Source organism: Ascaphus truei, chromosome 21 (genome assembly GCF_040206685.1).
Source record: "Ascaphus truei isolate aAscTru1 chromosome 21, aAscTru1.hap1, whole genome shotgun sequence".
Classification (NCBI taxonomy): Eukaryota; Metazoa; Chordata; class Amphibia; order Anura; family Ascaphidae; genus Ascaphus; species Ascaphus truei.
In genome coordinates, this window is record NC_134503.1 from 27779600 (window position 1) to 27805670 (window position 26071).

Genomic DNA, 26071 nt, shown 5'->3' on the forward strand with positions numbered 1-26071 from the left:
GGTAGCCGTCCCATTCGAGAGAATTGGGGTAGATCTGGTCGGACCTTTAGAACCCTCTGCGAAGGGACATAAATTTATACTCGTTGTTGTTGATTATGCCACCAGGTATCCTGAGGCCTTCCCTCTGAGATCAGCCACTGCTAAACAGGTTGCTCACAGGCTGTTAGAACTGTTTTCTAGGGTAGGACTTAACCAAGTAATGTTAACTGACCAGGGAACAAATTTCATGGCAAAGTTAATGCAGGATGTCCTGAAGTTATTGGAGGTAAAATCCGTCCGGACCTCGGTCTACCATCCTCAGACTGATGGATTGGTAGAGAGGTTTAACCGTACTTTAAAAACTATGCTCAGGAAGTTTGTGGACACTGAAAAGCGAGCTTGGGATGAACTTCTCCCTTTCCTGTTGTTTGCGGTACGAGAAGTTCCCCAATCATCCACAGGCTTCTCCCCGTTTGAACTCCTATATGGACGCCAACCTCGGGGTATTCTCGACCTACTGAAGGAATCCTGGGAGGAGGAGCCCTCCCCCTCCAAGAATACCCTTCAGTATGTCATAGACCTTAGAAACCGCCTAGACATGATAGGTCGGTTTGCGAAGGAAAACCTCAAATCTGCTCAAGAACGTCAAGAGAGGCAGTACAACCAAAATGCTCGCTTGAGGGTCTTCCAACCTGGGGACCAAGTGATGCTACTACTACCGACATCAGAGAGTAAACTCCTTGCGAAGTGGCAGGGTCCTTTCCAAGTTCTCCGCCGCACCGGGGAGGTGAACTATGAGATCTCTCAACCAGGGTCCAGGAAGGGTAAACAAATCTACCACGTAAACCTCCTGAAACCCTGGAAAACGATGAGATCGCTGTTCATTCACCCTCGGGAAGGAGAGATGGATTTGGGTCCAAAGATTCCAAAGGGTAGTACGTACACGGACCATCAGGTTCCCATGGGAGAGCAGTTAACAACGGAACAAAGGTCAGACCTACTTGATGTATGTGACCAGTTCCCAGATGTTTTTTCTGAGCTGCCAGGGCAGACTGATTTAGTGTCCCATAGGATTGAGACAGAACCTGGCGTAAAAGTACGGTCCCGTCCCTATAGATTGCCAGAGGGCCGAAAAGACCTGGTAGAGAGGGAGATAATAGACATGTTGGAATTGGGCGTGATCGAGGAGTCCCACAGCGAATGGTGTAGCCCTATCGTGTTGGTCCCTAAACCAGATGGGAAGGTGAGGTTTTGCGTGGATCTGCGAAAGGTAAATGCTGTATCCAGATTTGATGCATAGCCAATGCCTAGGGTGGATGAATTGCTTGATTCACTTGGTAAAGCAGAGTATATCTCCACCCTAGATCTCACGAAAGGATATTGGCAGATACCTCTAGCGGAAGAATCCAAATGCAAAACTGCCTTCGCCACCCCTCTCGGTTTATACCAATTCGTCACTATGCCATTTGGGTTACATGGGGCTCCAGCCACGTTCCAAAGGTTAATGGACATGGTACTACGACCCCATAGGGCATATGCCATGGCCTACTTGGATGACATTGTCATCTATAGCAGACACTGGCAGTCTCATATAAAAAGGTTAAGGGCAGTCCTAACGTCCTTAAGAGAAGCAGGGCTCACTGCAAATCAAAAAAAATGTGCCCTGGGTAAATCCACTACAAAGTACTTGGGCTATGCCGTTGGGGGAGGGATAGTAAGGCCACTAGCTAGCAAGGTGGCCGCCATAAAGGAAGTCCCCACCCCACAGACAAAGACACAGGTCCGCTCCCTTTTGGGGTTAGCAGGGTATTACCGGCGGTTTATCCCCAATTTTTCAGAAATATCTGCACCCCTAACAGATCTGACAAAAAAGAGTGCCCCGACCCAAGTTAAATGGTCTTGGGAGTACCAAGACGCCTTTGACATGCTAAAAAAGTGCCTGTCAGAGGGCCCCGCTCTTCGGAGCCCAGATTTTAAAGAGCCCTTCATCATCCAGACGGATGCCTTAGAGGTAGGACTGGGAGCAGTGCTGTCTCAGCAATTTGATGTTATTGAACACTCCATACTGTTCATCAGCCGGAAGATGTTCCCAAGGGAGGTGAGGTATTCCGTTATTGAGAAGGAGTGCCTCGCTGTAAAATGGGCAATTGAGGCCTTGAGACATTATGTCGCCGGAGTACACTTCACCCTGGTCACTGACCATGCGCCCTTGAAGTGGTTAAACACCATGAAGGACACAAATCCAAGGTTGACCAGGTGGTATATTGCCCTCCAACCCTTCTCTTTTGATATTCAGCATAGACCTGGAAAGGACCATGGAAATGCTGATTTTTTGTCAAGGGAAGGAGTGGAGGGTCGGGCTTCAGCCGTGTGGGACACTAGCCACACACAAACAGGGGAGGTATGTGACAGAGTGAAGTCAACTCCTATCAGTTACGCCTGGGAGACATATGTCTGAGTGCTTCATCCAGCACTCATAAGGGTTAACTCAGATGGAAGTTAGGAAATCAGAACTCTTTAGCTGACACCTGAGAGCTAGCAAGGCAGATAAAGGATCATGTGACTGGCAGTAGCTGCCAGAGAGAGAGAGAGAGAAGCACACTGCTGCGTGAGCCCTTAGCCAGAGGGATTTCACCAAAGACTACTTCAACTAAAGTAAGGATTATTCATTTGTTTACTGACTGCTTAAAGTACCCTTATGGTTTGGTTCTGGTTTAGCCAGCCAGCCTGCTAGATAGGTCTGCTGTGTTATTAGTCAGTTTTTCTCCCAAAGTGGAGCAGGATTTATTTTGTTAAAGGGACAGTGTACCCGCATGTTATGTTACTGTGGAGAAATAAAGCCACTGAACGTTTTTATTTATCCTGAAACTATACGTATGGACTGTTCCCTGACCTCGGCTACAGGCCGTCCTGTCACAGGGCAAATAATCTATTATCCATATCTGGATAATAGTTATTTTGCACATTACTTTACTGTATGTGTTTGGGGGGGGGGTGTATTTATTGAAATGTAGGCCATCTTTTTTTTTTTTACAACAGGAATGGTACCGGAGGCCAGCGGGGACCCACAGGGACCATCCGAGGACCCACGGACACCCGCAGGGAGCACGGACACCCGTAGGAACCACCCGAGAGCCTCCAGACACCCGTGGGAACAACCCGATGGCCCCAGACACCCGTGAGAACCACCCGATGGCCCCAGACACCCACGGGGACCACCCGAGGGCCCACAGACACCCTTGGGAACCACCCAAGGGCCCACAGACACCCGTGGGGATGACGTGCGGGAACAGAGGCGGAGCACGGAGCACATCCGTGCCGCATAGTCCTGATGTCGGGACCGAGGGGCGGAGACCGCAGACAGACAGGGAGACCGCGCACCGCACACACGCCGTGCGTCAAGGCCGGAGGAATGGGAACGCGCCCTGCGCCCAGAGACAAAAAAGGCCAACGAGACCCGCGCACCGCGCGTAAGTACCACTGCTAGATTGCCACTCTTGAGTGCCATGGGGATCAGATGGGCGAGTAAGGGTTAAGCGGGCAGAAGCACCAGAACGGCGAATCCTCACAGTACCCGCCCCCTAGGAGTGACCTCCGGGCGACTCCATGAAGGCTTCTCTGGAAAATTCAAATGGAAGTTCCTGACCATTCTTGCCGCATGAATCCGATGACTTGGAACCCACGATCTCTCCTCAGGACGGAATCCCTTCGAATGAACGAGATAATGTAAGGAGCCTCGAGAGAATTTGGAATCCAGGATAGATTGGATTTCATATTCGGGCTGACCCTGTACCAATACGGAAGTGGGGTGGGGAGAACGGGAATGGAGTGAGCGTTCTGGATCACAGGTTTGAGCAAGGACACATGAAAAACTGAGGGAATTCTCATGGACGGAGGTAAAGACAAGCGATAAGCTACTGGATTGATTTTTTCAGAAATAGAAAACGGACCGAGGAATCTAGGAGCAAACTTCATTGACGGAACCTTTAGCCTAATATTTTTTGAAGACAGCCAGACTTTGTCACCAGGCTTAAATTTAGGAGCTGGTCTACGACAGCGATATTTTTAATTCTACCTGTTTGGGACCCACTCTTGGCTGTGCGCCAGAATCTCCTTTTGTTTTCTCAGACCTACATCTCCATACTAGGCTGCACACCTACCAGGACTTCAGGATCAAGGGATCTCTGTGAGTACTTTTCTCATTACCTGTGAGTACTTATTGTGAGTCCAGGGACCATCCTAATGAGGGTTTGATGGGGTTTTCATAACCATACACGTTACCCTCCAGGGATCATCGGTCCACCTGGGGACTTTACTACTACAATCAGTTTATCTATATCCTTATCCAGTCCTGTTTTTCTGTTTACATACTGAAGGGATTCAGTGCTGAAGCGCCTTTGTCACTGGAAGTTTGGACTGTACGATAGCGATCAGCCTGACGTTTCTGTCGCGCGACAGCTGATTTGATGTTCCTTTGGGTTCTTCTCCATAGACCTTGAAGTTCCCTGATCCTGTCGGCGGTGGCTGAGACCCCTGAGGTAGAAACTGTAAGAGGAAGAGTAGCTGGATGGAATCCGTAATTGATGAAAAAGGGGGATTCAGTGGTTGATTCGCCACGAAGGTTATTGTGTGTGAATTCCGCCCAAGGAAGGAGCTCTGACCAATCGTCCTGGGAATCAGACACGAAGCACCGGATGAATTGCTCTAAAGACTGATTAGTCCTCTCCGTCTGTTCATTAGTTTGCGGGTGATACCCCAAAGAAAAGTGAAGAGATATGCCCAACTGGAGACAAAGAGCATCAAAATGTAGATATAAACGGTGATCCTCTATCAGATACAATCACTGTTGGAACTCTGTGTAAGCAAAAGATCTCCTTGATGAATATCTCAGCAAGTTTGGGAGAGCTAGGCAGGCCTTTGAGAGGTACAAAATGTGATTGCTTGGAGAACCGATCTACTACTACAAGAATAGTGTTCATACCTTTAGAATTAGGTAAATCCACTACAAAATCCATGGATAAGTGTGTCCATGGCCGAACCGGGACAGGTAATGGCTGAAGTAACACAGCAGGGAGGTTCCTAGAAGTCTTAGTCCTGACACAAGTTGGGCACGCAAGTACAAAGTCCTTAACATCCTTCTGCATCCGAGGCCACCAGAAAGTCCGGGAGATGAGATCCAATGTCCTTTTTGCCCCGGGATGACCTGCCGATTTAGAAGAGTGTCCCCATTCCAGGACCTGTTTGCGCAAAGAACGAGAAGTAAACATACGACCTTTAGGAACCGTAAGATTATCAGGAATCTGATTTTGCTGAAGGACGATATTCATTAAAGCCTCAAAGTTAGTGGAAGAAAGAATGAGTTTGGATGGAAGAATAAATTTGAGTTGATCCTCAGAATTATCCTCAAGCGAAAATTGACAGGACAGAGCATCCGCTTTAACATTTTTAGTCCCAGGAAGGTAGGAGATAAAGTTGAACCTTGAAAAGAAGAGTGACCATCTGGCTTGCCGGGCTCCCAGACGACGAGCTCCTTCGATATACAACAAATTCTTGTGATCCGTAAGAATTGTTATAGGCATCTCTGTTCCTTCTAAAAGGTGTCTCCATTCTTCTAATGCAAGTTTCATGGCCAAAAGTTCACGATTCCCAATATCCTAGTTACGTTCAGCTATGGAAAAATTTTTGGAGAAAAAAGCACAAGGATGCAATCTGGCCTGTGGGTTTTTTCTCTGGGAAAGAACAGCCCCTACACCGACATCAGATGCATCCACCTCGAGGGTAAAGGGGAGCTTAGGATCAGGATGAACCAGAACCGGGGCGGTTACAAACGCTTTCTTTAAGAGATCAAAAGATTTCACTGCAGCAGAGGACCAAGACGAGGGATCTGCTCCTTTTTGGGTAAGAGCCGTCAGAGGAGCTACTAAAGAAGAGAAATTCTTAATAAATCTGCGATAATAATTGGAAAACCCCAGGAAGCGCTGTACAGCCTTGAGCGTGGTGCGTTGAGGCCAATCTAGAACCGCTTTGACTTTGGCAGGATCCATCGTGAGGCCGGAGTCCGAAATTATGTATCCTAAGAAAACAGTAGAAGATTGGTGAAAGTGACATTTTTCAAGTTTAGCGAATAAATGGTTCTCTCGTAGAAGAAGCAGTACTTGTTTGACGTGTCCTACATGTTCCTCAAGAGACTTAGAAAAAATTAGACTATCATCCAAGTACACAATTACAAAGGAGTTGAGAAGATCTCTGAATATCTCATTGACAAAATCTTGGAACAAAGCTGGAGCATTACATAGACCGAAAGGCATGACCAAGTACTCGTAGTGTCCATTCCGGGTATTGAATGCAGTTTTCCATTCGTTGCCTTGACGGATTCTGATATGGTTATACGCACCCCGAAGGTCCAATTTGGAGAAGATTTTAGCTCCTTGAAAACGATCAAAAAGTTCGGATATTAGAGGAAGAGGACAGCGATTTTTAATAGTAATTTTGTTGAGTCCAAGATAATCAATGCACGGCCGCAGGGTCCCATCTTTTTTCTTAACGAAGAAAAACCCGGCCCCAGAGGGAGATGTGGATTTGCGGATGAAGCCCCTCAGAAGATTCTCAGCGACATATTCTTTCATGGCTTTAGTCTCTGGCATAGACAAAGGATACGAGGCTCCTCTAGGCGTGTCTTATCTGCAAGTAATTCGATGGGACAATCGTAGGGGCGATGTGGAGGAAGTATTTCAGACTTGACTTTGTCGAAGACATCCTTGAAGTCAATGTATTCCTCCGGCAGCTGTACCCTTTCTTTATCTTCAGATACGGTGGTTGCACAAACGCTACTTGAGCCTTCAAGACAATTTTGAACGCAGTACGAACTCCACTGAATAGGTTCCTTGCTCAACCAATCAATCCATGGATTATGAACTTGTAACCAGGGTAAACCCAAGATTACTGCAATAGAGGGAGTGTGAATGGCATTCAAAGAAATATCTTCCACGTGGTTATTTACAGACCTTAGCTGAAATAGTCTGGGTCTCCAACGAGATAAACGCAGGCTGAAGTGGTCTACCATCAATGTCCTCCAAGACGATAGGGTTCTTCTTGCACACTAAAGGAATCTTGTGGTGTTCTGCAAAACTCTGATCAATAAAGTTGCCCCCGGCACCCGAATCAAGAAAGGCCAAAGTGGATACAGAAAATCCCTTACCGGACAAGGAGATAGGCATATGGATCTTTGAGGTATTTGAAGTAGCTATAGGGGAAAGAAAGATCGTTCCCAATGAGACTCCCCTAAGCCTCATGGGAACCTTGCGTTTCCCGCCTTGTTGGGGCAAGAAAAAGCGAAATGTCCAGGGCCTCCACAATACAGACAAAGTCCAGCATCTATGCGGCGTTGTTTCTCAGTGTACGAGAGCGAAGTGACTCCCAATTGCATAGGTTCAGAAGAATCTGGGACAGGAAATTCAAACTGACCTACCTGGTTGGGGTTAATCCTGGGGGTAACCGTGCAATGAAGTCGTCTCTCAGTCCTTCTCTCCTAGAGGCGATGGTCCACCTTGATGCAGACCGCAATCAGATCCTCCAGATCGGTAGGCCTATTATGAGTCGCAAGTTCATCTTTCACAGTCTCAGACCATCCCTGCCAGAAGGCAGCAGCCAATGATTCTCCGTTCCAGTCCGTCTCTGCGGCAATAGTCCTAAACTCGAGTGCATAACAAGCAACAGAGCAGTTACCCTGAGAAATAAAGAATAGAGCAGAAGCTGCAGATACCTTTCGACCTGATGTATCGAACACCCTGCGGAACTTCTTGGTAAAAGCTCCAATGCTTTGGGTGAGGTCGGATCTTCACTCCCAGATGGGAGAAGCCCAGGCGAGAGCATCACCAGTGAGGAGAGAGATTATGTAGGCTACCTTGGAACGGGAAGAAAAGCGGGAAGAATTAATCTCAAACTGAATTAAACATTGGTTAAGGACGCCCCGACACTCGTGAGGATTTCCCCCATACCGGCATGGGAAGTCGGGGTTCGGACAGATAAGCAGGCATGAGAGGGGTATTAGTGACCGATTGCACGGAATCCGGGCGAGGCCCTTGGGAGGTGGAGGGATAAGGTTCTAAAGTCCTCTTGGGGGGTCCTCAAGTTTTGGTCATTAGACTCCCATTTATTTTCAAGACTTGACAGGGCATTGGCGTGCGTGCTCAGGACTCTTCCTACCTCAGCGGGGTCGAAGTTTGTTGGGCCGAGCATACTGTAATGCGTAGCTCACCACAAATGAGGCACGACCGAGGGGCTGAGGTAGGGATTGGTACAGAACGCCGACCACAACCACGAGGGCGCGTCTAGAGTGTAGGATAGTCTTGCAGGCCGGATCAGGGTAATAGACAGCGTAAACGAGGTACTTGCCGGGTCTAGGAGTGGAGAGTAGCGGATCGTTGGGGTACATAGCCGGAGTCAGGATTGGAGAGAGTAGAGTAGTCATAGAGCCAAAGCCAGGGTCAGTGCAGGAGTGAGCAGCGTCGTCGTATTCCAATGCCAGGGTCAGTGCAGGAGAGAGCAGCGTCGTCGTGGTGCAATGCCAGGGTCAGTGCAGGAGAGAGCAGCGTCATCGTATTGCAAAGCCAAGGTCAGCGCAGGAGAGTATCACAAGGTAAGTTCCAGGCAGGGTCAGGCAGCAAGGTCAGGCACACAGGCACAGAGTAGTGAGAACAGCGTCACACAAACTGGAGATATGCTCGGCCAGGTAAGGGAGTGTGGGAGTATATTTAAAGGACCTCCCACCAATGGGAGGCAACCAGGAAGTGGGGCTGCGGTTCCTGATAGGCTGCTGGATCATGCAGGTGTGTCCTATTGCACAGCCAATTGCAACCCGCGCATCACGTAGGTGACCCGGTCGCGCGCCGTCATTGCGCGCCACGACACCCACGCCAGTACGGGGGCGGAGACCAGAGACGGGGCCTGCGGGAACAGAGGCGGATCACAGCCGCGTCGCGTAGTCCTGACATCAGGACGGGGGCGGGACCGAGGGGCGGAGACCGCAGACCGACGGGGAGACCGCGCACGCGCCGCGCGTCAAGGCCGGAGGAACGGGAACGCGCCCTGAGCCCAGAGAGAGAAGAGGCCGACGGGACCCGCGCAGTACCCTCGCGTAAGTACACACATTCCCAGATAGCTCAAACTCCCACACCCACCACATCATGAATATATATTTATGTCAACAAGAGAGCTACTGAGCGTGGCAATGGTATACAACAAGAGACAGGGGGTGCCCAATGCCACACCCAAGTGACAAAACATATATGGTAAAAAGTATAAAGTAAAATACTTCAATAATAATAATAAATACTTGGTTATTTAGTTAAACCCTTTGGCCAAAGCGTCATAAGCCTGCATACCAACGTCAAGGTATAACCAAATTAATGCAGGTCCTACACTACACTACACTGTGACCCCTTTCCTTTTACCTGTGTATGAGGGGAAAGAACCATAGTAGGTCTTGTTCCTGCAGCAAATGAAAAGACCTCCCAAGTTAAAAAGGTGAGGAGGAGGAGTGAGCTCTGGGGGGAGGTGCCACAGCCTCCAATTGACTGCTACCAGTCAGACATAGATTAACACACATTCCCAGATAGCTCAAACTCCCACCACATCATGTATATATATTTATGTCAACCAGAGAGCTACTGAGCGTGGCAATTGCATACAACAAGAGACAGGGGGTGCCCAATGCTACATCCACCGCTAGGTTGCCACTCTTGAGTGCCATGGGGATCAGATGGGCGAGTAAGGGTTAAAGGGGCAGAAGCACCAGAACGGCGAATCCTCACAGAGAAATACTGGGGGAAGAAGCCCAGAGTAACCATATTGTTTGCCCCCAGTTAATGTCAGAAGTCTGTTTGAAAGGGATAGCATACAAAAAGCGCTAACACTATTCCGTGCCGCTATGGAAATTAAATTGTGACAGTCAACAAATGGAAAAGGTATTAATACAGATGCAGCAACGTGTGGAAGAAGGTCCTCCAAGAACGAGTCTCTTGGTGGAAACAATGTACCTGCCGCCTAAACTCACACTTTGGCCATCTCGAGCTTTGTGCAGAAACCGCAAATAACACGGAATTGCGCGGTCACTCGGCCGGGTGTCTGATCCCAATCTGCACCTCAGGAAAGGGAGACACAAGAACAAAGTAAGGTACAACGCACAGTTCGTGTCGGATCGTGTGTGGAAATACAGGGGTTAATAAAAATGGATACTCGCATTTCGTGAGTCTTGGTTAAACGCGTGTAGATACGATTGGTGATCTCTCACTCTGCTGGTTGGTGTTTTGTGGATATTTTCTCCCTGGATGGAGTATCCTCGGGGTTATCAGTTTTTTACCTTCTCGTAGAAGCGGCCGGTGGCGGACGTTCCAGCAGTTCCCCCGTGTGGCCAAACGCCCAATCCGACCCTCGGAGTCCGGGGCACTTTTACCAATATTATACGGTGTCCTTTGTATTTCCTCCACTGCACAGAGAAAAGAGGAAACAGAACAAGGATATAGTCACGAGCACGGGGTGCGGGACGCGTGTGCGCCGATTACAGGGGCAATCCAAGCCGGTGATTATTTTATTTTTTTAGCAATCTTTTTTACCATAGGATTGAAGCAGGGGGTCTTCAGAGCTGGACCCCATTAATGTCATCTCAGGGGTTTAAGTGGACTAGTCGTAGGGGACAAAAGTATGCTATGAGAACAGCATTCCCCAGCGCCTGGGTTAGTTCAATGCTAGAGATGCTGCCCTGGATGGCAGTATTCTGGGTTCTAATACTGTTGGGTCAGACACTGGTACCTCCTCCATCATTTTAATATACTGTATAGACATTCGCATATCTCCCAGGGTACCTGAGGTGTGTCCCTTTTTCAGCACAGGCATCGCTCCCTAATTTATCTGGAGGGAGGTTTGAGGGCACGTATATACAACTGGAGATATTATTAAGTTAGGAACTCCTCTTGCTCCCATGTTGCTTGTAAAGTAAGTACAACGCGGGCGGTTTGTCACGTTGTATAGATGCGGTTTAGAAAATACGCTTTGCAATAGAGAACGCCATTTTTCAGCACATTTCATAGCGCGACCTCTGTAAGCGCGATTTAGCATATTGGAACCTACTAGAAAAGACTTCTATGTCTACCTTGGCCGGAAAATAACAATGGATGGGAACCTTTGAATTAAATCAATAGGGGAATGGAGATGGGATGGAGCGTATTTGGAAGAAACAAGCAAATATTTAATGGGAACCTTCCCCTGAGCCTCAAGAGGACAGTGCGTGACCGTGTATCCTGCCCGCGCTCACGTGTGGATGTGACCCGTGTATCCTGCCCGTGCTCACGTGTGGATGTGACCCGTGTATCCTGCCCGCGCTCACGTGTGGATGTGACCCATGTATCCTGCCCGTGCTCACTTGTGGATGTGAGCCATGTATCCTGCCCATGCTCATGTGTGGATGTGACCCGTGTATCCTGCCCGCGCTATCGTGTGGATGTGACCCGTGTATCCTGCCCGCGCTCATGTGTGGATGTGACCCGTGTATCCTGCCCGCGCTCATGTGTGGGTGTGACCCGTGTATCCTGCCTGCGCTCATGTGTAGGTGTGACACCAAGACCCTAAATGCAAAGATAATTCAGAAGCTTCAGACAGCGCAAAGTAGTATGGAGAGATGCATGCTCGGTATTACCCAAAGTAGTATGGAGAGATGCATGCTGGGTATTACCCAAAGTAGTATGGAGAGATGCATGCTGGGTATCACCCCATAGCAGTGAGAACAATAGCATATACTCACATACCTATACTAAGCTGACCACCACCTAGTCACCCCCTCTAACACTCAAGGTACTAGAGCATTATTAATTACATTCTGCTCCACCAGGGTCACCAACAGGTCATTCAATAGGCATTGCATTTAACAAAGCCATTCCTACTACACGTTAGGTTTTTAATCACTCTCAATATACTCTCTATTTTGTCGGCATCGCTTTTGCTAATAAGGAATAGCAGTACCTGGACTACTCAGGACTCAGGATAAAGTGCTTACCTGCTCCGTGGCGATGCTCGCCTTTTGATAATACGGTACTCTAACTGTCACCTAGTCCTGCCAGGACTTCAGGTGAAAAATCTTTTGTTCTAGTGTGAACTACATACAAACAGACCGTTATATCAGTCAGATATGAATTTCAGAGACTATTTCGGATAGTGATTTTTTGAGGAATTTGTGTGTTTAGTCCACCAATATTTTATCATTACTTAATTAATAAAGTTTTATTTTAAATTACATCATCATTACATTAGCTGGGAGTGCTACCTTCTTTTTTCTACACCTATCGTCTTTCATAGGATTTCCTTTATTACCGAAGAGACAGGAAAAAGAATGACCGAGTTTGAAACAAACAAAAGTTTGTGACTCATCACACGAAGGAAGAAATGAAAATGGCGGCGGGCCGGACATATTGCAGAAAGAAGTGACCATTGTTTGACAAAGATGGAACCCGAGTGGATTCCAAGAGAGATTAAAAGACGGAGACGCCAAAGTAAGATGGGAGGATGGATGAGAGAATGTGTGGGAGCGACGTGGAGAAGAGAGGCTGTAACCGCAGTACCTGGGAGATCATTGGACGAGGCTTCATCCAGCAGTGGGAGACACGGGATATATATATATATATATATTATATATATATATATATATATATATATATATATATATACACATACATACATTGGGGAGGCTTCATCAGCAGTGGGGAGACACAGGATATATATATAGTATACACACATACATACATTGGAGAGGCTTCATCCAGCAGTGGGGAGACACGGGATATATATATATACACATACATACATTGGGGAGGCTTCATCCAGCAGTGGGAGACCGGGATATATATATATACACATACATACATTGGGAGGCTTCATCCAGCAGTGGGGAGACACGGGATATACAGTATATATATAGTATATATATCTTATACTATATTAGTGAAAGCACTGTATGTTTGCCTGCCTGCCTGCATGCATGCATGCATGCATGCATGCCTGCCTGCTGGATGTCCGGTGTCCCTAGCGGCAATCTCATTGGTCCCTTGGCCCGCCCGCCCCCGCACACCTCTCATTGGCCTCACACACTCACACCACCCCCTTGGCCCGCCCCCACACCTCTCATTGGCCTGAGGCGGAGTGACGGGCCAAAGGTCCAAAAAAATAAATAACACCACACACACACACACACACACACACACACACACACTCACACACACACACACACACACACACACACACACACACACACACACACACACACACACACACACACACACACACACACACACACACACACACACACACACACACACCTCTCTCCCCTCTCCAAATCACCTTTTCCCCCTCCCCAGCGGCATCACCTCTTCCCCCCTCCCCAGCGGCATCACCTCTTCCCCCTCCCCAGCGGCATCACCTCTTCCCCCTCCCCAGCGGCATCACCTCTTCCCCCTCCCCAGCGGCATCACCTCTTCCCCCTCCCCAGCGGCATCACCTCTTCCCCCTCCCCAGCGGCATCACCTCTTCCCCCTCCCCAGCGGCATCACCTCTTCCCCCTCCCCAGCGGCATCACCTCTTCCCCCTCCCCAGCGGCATCACCTCTTCCCCCTCCCCAGCGGCATCACCTCTTCCCCCTCCCCAGCGGCATCACCTCTTCCCCCTCCCCAGCGGCATCACCTCTCCCCGCTCCAAATCACCTCTCCCCGCTCCAAATCACCTCTCCCCGCTCCAAATCACCTCGCTTCCCGCAGCTGCCACGCGGCGCGTAAGATGGCGGACCCCCTTCCTCCCTCGCGGCGCCGAGTCAGACGGTGGCGGCGCCCGGAAGTACAGGTAGGTGTCGCTCCCCACCTCCGGCGCCAAACGGAACTAAAGAAAGGGCGCATCAACTGAGGTGTGTGTGTGTGTGTGTGTGTGTGTGTGTGTGTGTGTGTGTGTGTGTGTGTGTGTGTGTGTGTGTGTGTGTGTGTGTGTGTGTGTGTGTGTGTGTGTGTGTGTCGTGTGTGTGTCACTGTCCACTGCCCCCCCCCTCCTATCCACTGCCCCCCCTCCTGTCCACTGCCCCCCCCTCCTGTCCACTGCGTCCCCCCTCCTGTCCACTGCGTACCCCCTCCTGTCCCCCCTCCTGTCCACTGCCCCCCCCTCCTGTCCACTGCCCCCCCCCTCCTGTCCACTGCCCCCCCCCTCCTGTCCACTGCCCCCCCCCTCCTGTCCACTGCCCCCCCCCTCCTGTCCACTGCCCCCCCCCTCCTGTCCACTGCCCCCCCTCCTGTCCACTGCCCCCCCCTCCTGTCCACTGCCCCCCCCTCCTGTCCACTGCCCCCCCCTCCTGTCCACTGCCCCCCCTCCTGTCCACTGCCCCCCCCTCCTGTCCACTGCGTCCCCCCTCCTGTCCACTGCGTCCCCCCTCCTGTCCCCCTCCTGTCCACTGCCCCCCCTCCTGTCCACTGCCCCCCCCCTCCTGTCCACTGCCCCCTCCCTCCTGTCCACTGCCCCCCCCCTCCTGTCCACTGCCCCCCCCCTCCTGTCCACTGCCCCCCCCCCTCCTGTCCACTGCCCCCCCCTCCTGTCCACTGCCCCCCCCTCCTGTCCACTGCCCCCCCCCTCCTGTCCACTGCCCCCCCCTCCTGTCCACTGCCCCCCCCTCCTGTCCACTGCCCCCCCCCCTCCTGTCCACTGCCCCCCCCCTCCTGTCCACTGCCCCCCCCTCCTGTCCACTGCCCCCCCCCTCCTGTCCACTGCCCCCCCCTCCTGTCCACTGCCCCCCCCCTCCTGTCCACTGCCCCCCCCTCCTGTCCACTGCCCCCCCCCTCCTGTCCACTGCCCCCCCCCCCCTCCTGTCCACTGCCCCCCCCCTCCTGTCCACTGCCCCCCCCCTCCTGTCCACTGCCCCCCCCCTCCTGTCCACTGCCCCCCCCCTCCTGTCCACTGCCCCCCCCCCTCCTGTCCACTGCCCCCCCCCCCCTCCTGTCCACTGCCCCCCCCCTCCTGTCCACTGCCCCCCCCCTCCTGTCCACTGCCCCCTCCCTCCTGTCCACTGCCCCCTCCCTCCTGTCCACTGCCCCCCCCTCCTGTCCACTGCCCCCCCCTCCTGTCCACTGCCCCCCCCCTCCTGTCCACTGCCCCCCCCCTCCTGTCCACTGCCCCCCCCCTCCTGTCCACTGCCCCCCCCCTCCTGTCCACTGCCCCCCCCCTCCTGTCCACTGCAGGAAATGCAGGGGGAGGAATCCATGCCTTTGAGGCGCCCCCCCCTCCCTTTGACGCCCCCCCCCTCCCTTTGACGCCCCCCCTCCCTTTGACGCCCCCCCCTCCCTTTGACGCCCCCCCCTCCCTTTGACGCCCCCCCCTCTCCCTTTGACGCCCCCCCCCTCTCCCTTTGACGCCCCCCCCCTCTCCCTTTGACGCCCCCCCCCTCTCCCTTTGACGCCCCCCCCCCCTCTCCCTTTGACGCCCCCCCCCCTCTCCCTTTGACGCCCCCCCCTCCCTTTGACGCCCCCCCCCTCCCTTTGACGCCCCCCCCTCCCTTTGACGCCCCCCCCTCCCTTTGACGCCCCCCCCCTCCCTTTGACGCCCCCCCTCCCTTTGACGCCCCCCCCTCCCTTTGACGCCCCCCCCCTCCCTTTGACGCCCCCCCCTCCCTTTGACGCCCCCCCCTCCCTTTGACGCCCCCCCCCTCCCTTTGACGCCCCCCCCCTCCCTTTGACGCCCCCCCCCTCCCTTTGACGCCCCCCCCCTCCCTTTGACGCCCCCCCCTCCCTTTGACGCCCCCCCCCTCCCTTTGACGCCCCGCGCGCACACACTGACTGACTGCCGCACGCACGCACACACTGACTGACGCGCACACAAAGCCTGACTGACGCACGCACACACTGACTGAGGCACACACTGACTGTGTGTGCGTCAGTCAGTCTGTGTGTGTTTGTGTTTCTGCCTCAGACTCACTGACGCGCGAGCAAACACACAGTGACTGACGCACACACGCTACATGAAGCTGTAAAGGAGGGAGGGAGGGAGGGGGGGGGACTGGATTGATGTGAATGGGGGACAAACAGAGAGAGGGGGGAGGAGAGAGAGGAACGGGAACATTACATCCCGGGCAACGCCGGGTCTCTCAGCTAGTATATATATATATATGAAAGAAAAAAGAAAAGAAAACAGGCGCACACCTAGTGCATTAAAGTTTAACAATAATTTTATGGAACATTTAAAACCAGACAAATGCCCACTCACAAGTAAAGCGTTATTTGAAAGCAGTTATGAGATTGGCCCTCATAAGCCAGTGGTGCCGTTCGAGCCTGTAATGGTGTCCTCTCGTGCGCGGTCTCCTTCTACCGGAAGTGACGCTCACCCGGTCTGGTGTCCCGCACAAAACGGAAGTCCCTCCAGGAAACCGAGGCCTCTCCTGACTGCCTCTAGCTGCTGCACCACCAATCAAGCCAAACGATGTGTCCACTGATCTGCTTTGCTGAGCCTCCCACAAGCTGCGTTCCTCTCAGTCTGCTCTCAGTGGGACAAATGTCTGCTCTGCTCTAGCCACGCCCTACGCGTTTCGTCATCGATGATGACTTCTTCAGGGGATATTCACAGTTAGGCAGGTTGTTGCATTAGGCGCTCCTTTATTATTTCTGTTTTGTTTTGTTATATATATATATATATACATGTAGAGGTATCAGTACCGTGTTAGCCGAGCTTCAGTAATCAAAAAATAAATAGATGATACCGTTCTGTGGATAACGAAATGCTTTTATTTGTGTGAGCTTTCGAGATACACTGATCTCTTCTTCCGGCGATGTTACAATGAATGATGTTACTTTTGCTTGCTTCATTCGGTGTAACATCGCCGGAAGAAGAGATCAGTGTATCTCGAAAGCTCGCACAAATAAAAGCATTTCGTTAGCCACACAACGGTATCATCTATTTATTTTTTGATTATATATATATATATATATATATATATACATACACACACATACATTCATTGGGGAGGCTTCATCCAGCAGTGGGGAGGCTTCATCCACCAGTGGGGAGTCACGCATACATTGGGGAGGCTTCATCCAGCAGTGGGGAGACACGCACACATTGGGGAGGCTTCATCCAGCAGTGGGGAGTCACACATACATTGGGGAGGCTTCATCCAGCAGTGGGGAGTCACGCATACATTGGGGAGGCTTCATCCAGCAGTGGGGAGTCACACATACATTGGGGAGGCTTCATCCAGCAGTGGGGAGTCACACATACATTGGGGAGGCTTCATCCAGCAGTGGGGAGTCACGCATACAGTGGGAAGTCACGCATACATTGGGGAGGCTTCATCCAGCAGTGGGGAGGCTTCATCCAGCAGTGGGGAGGCTTCATCCAGCAGTGGGGAGTCACACATACATTGGGGAGGCTTCATCCAGCAGTGGGGAGACACGCACACATTGGGGAGGCTTCATCCAGCAGTGGGGAGTCACGCATACATTGGGGAGGCTTCACCCAGCAGTGGGGAGTCACGCATACATTGGGGAGGCTTCATCCAGCAGTGGGGAGACACGCATACAGTGGGGAGACACGCATACAGTGAGGAGGCTTCATCCAGCAGTGGGGAGACACGCATACATCGGGGAGGCTTCACCCAGCAGTGGGAAGTCACGCATACATTGGGGAGGTTTCATCCAGCAGTGGGGAGTCACGCATACAGTGGGGAGGCTTCATCCAGCAGTGGGGAGACACGCATACAGTGGGGAGGCTTCATCCAGCAGTGGGGAGTCACGCATACATTGGGGAGGCTTCACCCAGCAGTGGGGAGTCACGCATACATTGGGGAGGCTTCATCCAGCAGTGGGGAGACACGCATACAGTGGGGAGACACGCATACAGTGGGGAGACACACATACAGTGGGGAGACACGCATACAGTGGGGAGGCTTCATCCAGCAGTGGGGAGACACGCATACATCGGGGAGGCTTCACCCAGCAGTGGGAAGTCACGCATACATTGGGGAGGCTTCATCCAGCAGTGGGGAGTCACGCATACAGTGGGGAGGCTTCATCCAGCAGTGGGGAGACACGCATACTGTACAGTGGGGAGGCTTCATCCAGCAGTGGGGAGACACGCATACAGTGGGGAGGCTTCTTCCAGCAGTGGGGAGACACGCACACATTGAGGAGACTTCATCCAGCAGTGGGGAGGCTTCATCCAGTGGGGAGTCACGCATACATTGGGGAGGCTTCATCCAGCAAAGGGGAGTCACGCATACAGTGGGGAGGCTTCATCCAGCAGTGGGGAGACACGCATACAGAGGGGAGACTTCATCCAGCCGTGGGGAGGCTTCATCCAGCAGTGGGGAGGCTTCATCCAGCAGTGGGGAGTCACGCATACATTGGGGAGGCTTCATCCAGCAGTGGGGAGACACACATACATTGGGGAGGCTTCATCCAGCAGTGGGGAGTCACACATACATTGGGGAGGCTTCATCCAGCAGTGGGGAGTCACACATACATTGGGGAGGCTTCATCCAGCAGTGGGGAGTCACACATACATTGGGGAGGCTTCATCCAGCAGTGGGGAGTCACGCATACAGTGGGGAGTCACGCATACATTGGGGAGGCTTCATCCAGCAGTGGGGAGTCACGCATACAGTGGGGAGTCACGCATACATTGGGGAGGCTTCATCCAGCAGTGGGGAGGCTTCATCCGGCAGTGGGGAGGCTTCATCCAGCAGTGGGGAGTCACACATACATTGGGGAGGCTTTATCCAGCAGTGGGGAGACACACATACATTGGGGAGGCTTCATCCAGCAGTGGGGAGTCACGCATACAGTGGGGAGGCTTCTTCCAGCAGTGGGAAGACACGCACACATTGAGGAGACTTCATCCAGCAGTGGGGAGGCTTCATCCAGTGGGGAGTCACGCATACATTGGGGAGGCTTCATCCAGCAGTGGGGAGTCACGCATACAGTGGGGAGGCTTCATCCAGCAGTGGGGAGACATGCATACAGAGGGGAGACTTCATCCAGCCATGGGGAGGCTTCATCCAGCAGTGGGGAGGCTTCATCCAGCAGTGGGGAGTCACGCATACATTGGGGAGGCTTCATCCAGCAGTGGGGAGACACACATACATTGGGGAGGCTTCATCCAGCAGTGGGGAGTCACACATACAATGGGGAGGCTTCATCCAGCAGTGGGGAGTCACACATACATTGGGGAGGCTTCATCCAGCAGTGGGGAGTCACGCATACAGTGGGGAGTCATGCATACATTGGGGAGGCTTCATCCAGCAGTGGGGAGTCACGCATACAGTGGGGAGTCACGCATACATTGGGGAGGCTTCATCCAGCAGTGGGGAGGCTTCATCCAGCAGTGGGGAGACACGCATACAGTGGGGAGACACGCATACAGTGGGGAGACACGCATACAGTGGGGAGGCTTCATCCAGCAGTGGGGAGACACGCATACATTGGGGAGGCTTCATCCAGCAGTGGGGAGACACGCATACATCGGGGAGGCTTCACCCAGCAGTGGGGAGTCACACATACATTGGGGAGGCTTCATCCAGCAGTGGGGAGACACGCTTACAGTGGGGAGACACGCATACAGTGGGGAGGCTTCATCCAGCAGTGGGGAGACACGCATACAGTGGGGAGGCTTCATCCAGCAGTGGGGAGACACGCATACAGTGGGGAGACTTCATCCAGCAGTGGGGAGGCTTCATCCAGTGGGGAGTCACGCATACAGTGGGGAGGCTTCATCCAGCAGTGGGGAGACACACATACATTGGGGAGGCTTCATCCAGCAGTGGGGAGTCACGCATACAGTGGGGAGACACGCATACAGTGGGGAGGCTTCATCCAGCAGTGGGGAGTCACGCATACATTGGGGAGGCTTCATCCAGCAGTGGGGAGACACACATACATTGGGGAGGCTTCACCAAGCAGTGGGGAGTCACGCATACAGTGGGGAGACACGCATACAGTGGGGAGGCTTCATCCAGCAGTGAGGAGTCACGCATACAGTGGGGAGGCTTCATCCAGCAGTGGGGAGTCACGCATACAGTGGGGAGTCACGCATACATTGGGGAGGCTTCATCCAGCAGTGGGGAGGCTTCATCCAGCAGTGGGGAGGCTTCACCCAGCAGTGGGGAGTCTTCATCCAGCAGTGGGGAGGCTTCACCCAGCAGTGGGGAGTCACGCATACATTGGGGAGGCTTCACCCAGCAGTGGGGAGGCTTCACCCAGCAGTGGGGAGTCACGCATACATTGGGGAGGCTTCATCCAGCAGTGGGGAGTCACGCATACATTGGGGAGGCTTCATCCAGCAGTGGGGAGACACGCATACAGTGGGAAGGCTTCATCCAGCAGTGGGGAGACACGCACACATTGGGGAGACTTCATCCAGCAGTGGGGAGGCTTCACCCAGTGGGGAGTCACGTATACAGTGGCGAGGCTTCATCCAGCAGTGGGGAGACACGCACACATTGGGGAGGCTTCATCCAGCAGTGGGGAGTCACGCATACATTGGGGAGGCTTCATCCAGCAGTGGGGAGACACACATACATTGGGGAGGCTTCATCCAGCAGTGGGGAGTCACGCATACATTGGAGAGGCTTCATCCAGCAGTGGGGAGTCACGCATACAGTGGGGAGACACGCATACAGTGGGGAGGCTTCATCCAGCAGTGGGGAGTCACGCATACAGTGGGGAGGCTTCATCCAGCAGTGGGGAGTCACGCATACAGTGGGGAGGCTTCATCCAGCAGTGGGGAGTCACGCATACATTGGGGAGGCTTCATCCAGCAGTGGGGAGTCACGCATACATTGGGGAGGCTTCACCCAGCAGTGGGGAGTCACGCATACATTGGGGAGGCTTCATCCAGCAGTGGGGAGACACGCATACATTGGGGAGGCTTCATCCAGCAGTGGGGAGACACGCATACAGTGGGGAGACACGCATACAGTGGGGAGACACGCATACAGTGGGGAGACACGCATACAGTGGGGAGACACGCATACAGTGGGGAGGCTTCATCCAGCAGTGGGGAGACACGCTTACAGTGGGGAGACACGCATACAGTGGGGAGGCTTCATCCAGCAGTGGGGAGACACGCATACAGTGGGGAGGCTTCATCCAGCAGTGGGGAGACACGCACACATTGGGGAGACTTCATCCAGCAGTGGGGAGGCTTCATCCAGTGGGGAGTCACGCATACAGTGGGGAGGCTTCATCCAGCAGTGGGGATGCTTCATCCAGCAGTGGGGAGTCACGCATACATTGGGGAGGCTTCATCCAGCAGTGGGGAGACACACATACATTGGGGAGGCTTCATCCAGCAGTGGGGAGACACACATACATTGGGGAGGCTTCATCCAGCAGTGGGGAGTCACGCATACAGTGGGGAGGCTTCATCCAGCAGTGGGGAGTCACGCATACATTGGGGAGGCTTCATCCAGCAGTGGGGAGACACACATACATTGGGGAGGCTTCACCAATCAGTGGGGAGTCACGCATACAGTGGGGAGACACGCATACAGTGGGGAGGCTTCATCCAGCAGTGAGGAGTCACGCATACAGTGGGGAGGCTTCATCCAGCAGTGGGGAGTCACGCATACAGTGGGGAGTCACGCATACATTGGGGAGGCTTCATCCAGCAGTGGGGAGGCTTCATCCAGCAGTGGGGAGGCTTCACCCAGTAGTGGGGAGTCTTCATCCAGCAGTGGGGAGGCTTCACCCAGCAGTGGGGAGTCACGCATACATTGGGGAGGCTTCACCCAGCAGTGGGGAGTCACGCATACATTGGGGAGGCTTCATCCAGCAGTGGGGAGTCACGCATACATTGGGGAGGCTTCATCCAGCAGTGGGGAGACACGCATACAGTGGGGAGGCTTCATCCAGCAGTGGAGAGACACGCACACATTGGGGAGACTTCATCCAGCAGTGGGGAGGCTTCATCCAGTGGGGAGTCACGTATACAGTGGCGAGGCTTCATCCAGCAGTGGGGAGACACGCACACATTGGGGAGGCTTCATCCAGCAGTGGGGAGTCACGCATACATTGGGGAGGCTTCATCCAGCAGTGGGGAGTCACGCATACAGTGGGGAGACATGCATACAGTGGGGAGGCTTCATCCAGCAGTGGGGAGTCTCGCATACATTGGGGAGGCTTCATCCAGCAGTGGGGAGACACACATACATTGGGGAGGCTTCACCAAGCAGTGGGGAGTCACGCATACATTGGGGAGGTTTCATCCAGCAGTGGGGAGTCACGCATACAGTGGGGAGTCACGCATACATTGGGGAGGCTTCATCCAGCAGTGGGGAGACACGCATACAGTGGGGAGGCTTCATCCAGCAGTGGGGAGACACGCATACATTGGGGAGGCTTCACCCAGCAGTGGGGAGTCACGCATACATTGGGGAGGCTTCACCCAGCAGTGGGGAGTCACGCATACATTGGGGAGGCTTCATCCAGCAGTGGGGAGTCACGCATACATTGGGGAGGCTTCATCCAGCAGTGGGGAGACACGCACACATTGGGGAGGCTTCATCCAGCAGTGGGGAGACACGCATACAGTGGGGAGGCTTCATCCAGCAGTGGGGAGAAATGCATACAGTGGGGAGGCTTCATCCAGCAGTGGGGAGACACGCACACAGTGGGGAGGCTTCATCCAGCAGTGGGGAGACACGCACACATTGGGGAGACTTCATCCAGCAGTGGGGAGGCTTCATCCAGCAGTGGGGAGTCACTCATACATCAGGGAGGCTTCATCCAGCAGTGGGGAGACACGCACACATTGGGGAGGCTTCATCCAGCAGTGGGGAGACACGCACACATTGGGGAGGCTTCATGCAGCAGTGTGGAGACACGCATACAGTGGGGAGACACGCACACATTGGGGAGACACGCATACATTGGGGAGACACGCACACATTGGGGAGACACGCATACATTGGGGAGGCTTCATCCAGCAGTGCGGAGACACGCATACAGTGGGGAGACACGCACACAGTGGGGAGACACGGATACATTGGGGAGACACACACACATTGGGGAGACACGCATACATTGGGGAGACACGCACACAGTGGGGAGGCTTCATCCAGCAGTGGGGAGACACGCATACAGTGGGGAGGCTTCATCCAGCAGTGGGGAGACACGCACACATTGGGGAGACTTCATCCAGCAGTGGGGAGGCTTCATCCAGCAGTGGGGAGTCACTCATACATCGGGGAGGCTTCATCCAGCAGTGGGGAGACACGCACACATTGGGGAGGCTTCATCCAGCAGTGGGGAGACACGCACACATTGGGGAGGCTTCATCAAGCAGTGCGGAGACACGCATACAGTGGGGAGGCTTCATCCAGCAGTGGGGAGACACGCATACAGTGGGGAGGCTTCATCCAGCAGTGGGGAGACACGCACACATTGGGGAGACTTCATCCAGCAGTGGGGAGGCTTCATCCAGTGGGGAGTCACGTATACAGTGGCGAGGCTTCATCCAGCAGTGGGGAGACACGCACACATTGGGGAGGCTTCATCCAGCAGTGGGGAGTCACGCATACATTGGGGAGGCTTCATCCAGCAGTGGGGAGACACACATTCATTGGGGAGGCTTCATCCAGCAGTGGGGAGTCACGCATACAGTGGGGAGGCTTCATCCAGCAGTGGGGAGTCACGCATACATTGGGGAGGCTTCATCCAGCAGTGGGGAGACACACATACATTGGGGAGGCTTCACCAAGCAGTGGGGAGTCACGCATACATTGGGGAGGCTTCATCCAGCAGTGGGGAGACACGCATACAGTGGGGAGGCTTCATCCAGCAGTGGGGAGACACGCATACATTGGGGAGGCTTCACCCAGCAGTGGGGAGTCACGCATACATTGGGGAGGCTTCACCCAGCAGTGGGGAGTCACGCATACATTGGGGAGGCTTCATCCAGCAGTGGGGAGTCACACATACATTGGGGAGGCTTCTTCCAGCAGTGGGGAGACACGCACACATTGGGGAGGCTTCATCCAGCAGTGGGGAGACACGCATACAGTGGGGAGGCTTCATCCAGCAGTGGGGAGACACGCATACAGTGGGGAGGCTTCATCCAGCAGTGGGGAGACACGCACACATTGGGGAGACTTCATCCAGCAGTGGGGAGGCTTCATCCAGCAGTGGGGAGTCACTCATACATCGGGGAGGCTTCATCCAGCAGTGGGGAGACACGCACACATTGGGGAGGCTTCATCCAGCAGTGGGGAGACACGCACACATTGGGGAGGCTTCATCCAGCAGTGCGGAGACACGCATACAGTGGGGAGACACGCACACAGTGGGGAGACACGCATACATTGGGGAGACACGCACACAGTGGGGAGACACGCATACATTGGGGAGACACGCACACAGTGGGGAGTCACGCATACATTGGGGAGACACGCACACAGTGGGGAGACACGCACACAGTGGGGAGACACGCATACAGTGGGGAGTCACACATACAGTGGGGAGACACGGGCTGGGGATGATGAAGTAGATCTCTCAATCATCATGTGACCAAGAGAGTGACATTATTTTATTTATAAAATGTTTTACCAGGAAGTAATACATTGAGAGTTACCTCTCGTTTTGGGGAGGCTTCATCCAGCAGTGGGAAGTCACGCATACATTGGGGAGGCTTCATCCAGCAGTGGGGAGTCACGCATACAGTGGGGAGGCTTCATCCAGCAGTGGGGAGGCTCGCATACATTGGGGAGACACGCATACAGTGGGGAGGCTTCATCCAGCAGTGGGGAGTCACGCATACAGTGGGGAGGCTTCATCCAGCCGTGGGGAGGCTTCATCCAGCAGTGGGGAGGCTTCATCCAGTGGGGAGTCACGCATACATTGGGGAGGCTTCATCCAGCAGTGGGGAGTCACGCATACAGTGGGGAGGCTTCATCCAGCAGTGGGGAGTCACGCATACAGAGGGGAGACTTCATCCAGCCGTGGGGAGGCTTCATCCAGCAGTGGGGAGGCTTCATCCAGCAGTGGGGAGTCACGCATACATTGGGGAGGCTTCATCCAGCAGTGGGGAGACACACATACATTGGGGAGGGTTCATCCAGCAGTGGGGAGTCACACATACATTGGGGAGGCTTCATCCAGCAGTGGGGAGTCACACATACATTGGGGAGGCTTCATCCAGCAGTGGGGAGTCACACATACATTGGGGAGGCTTCATCCAGCAGTGGGGAGTCACGCATACAGTGGGGAGTCACGCATACATTGGGGAGGCTTCATCCAGCAGTGGGGAGTCACGCATACAGTGGGGAGTCACGCATACATTGGGGAGGCTTCATCCAGCAGTGGGGAGTCACGCATACAGTGGGGAGTCACGCATACATTGGGGAGGCTTCATCCAGCAGTGGGGAGGCTTCATCCAGCAGTCGGGAGTCACACATACATTGGGGAGGCTTTATCCAGCAGTGGGGAGACACACATACATTGGGGAGGCTTCATCCAGCAGTGGGAGTCACGCATACAGTGGGGAGTCACACATACATTGGGGAGGCTTCATCCAGCAGTGGGGAGTCACGCATACAGTGGGGAGGCTTCATCCAGCAGTGGGGAGTCACGCATACAGTGGGGAGGCTTCATCCAGCAGTGGGGAGTCACGCATACATTGGGGAGGCTTCACCCAGCAGTGGGGAGTCACGCATACATTGGGGAGGCTTCATCCAGCAGTGGGGAGACACGCATACATTGGGGAGGCTTCATCCAGCAGTGGGGAGACACGCATACAGTGGGGAGACACGCATACAGTGGGGAGACACGCATACAGTGGGGAGGCTTCATCCAGCAGTGGGGAGACACGCATACATTGGGGAGGCTTCATCCAGCAGTGGGGAGACACGCATACATCGGGGAGGCTTCACCCAGCAGTGGGGAGTCACACATACATTGGGGAGGCTTCATCCAGCAGTGGGGAGACACGCTTACAGTGGGGAGACACGCATACAGTGGGGAGGCTTCATCCAGCAGTGGGGAGACACGCATACAGTGGGGAGGCTTCATCCAGCAGTGGGGAGACACGCACA

General features: G+C 53.6%; 1 long non-coding RNA gene across 2 annotated transcripts in view; it reads right to left on the bottom strand.

Moving 5' to 3' along the window:
- Nucleotides 1–10581, bottom strand: part of LOC142472409 (uncharacterized) — a 29375-nt gene extending 18794 nt beyond the window's left edge. The window contains exons 1-2 of one of the 2 annotated variants that reach the window (XR_012789688.1): nt 10340–10581; nt 10034–10115 (exon numbers count right to left, since the gene is read on the bottom strand). This is a non-coding gene — a long non-coding RNA (uncharacterized LOC142472409). Of the gene's footprint in view, nt 1–10033 lie in introns of both variants that reach the window. The other variant, XR_012789687.1, reaches the window with a different exon arrangement.
- Between the last annotated feature and the right edge of the window lie 15490 nt (nt 10582–26071).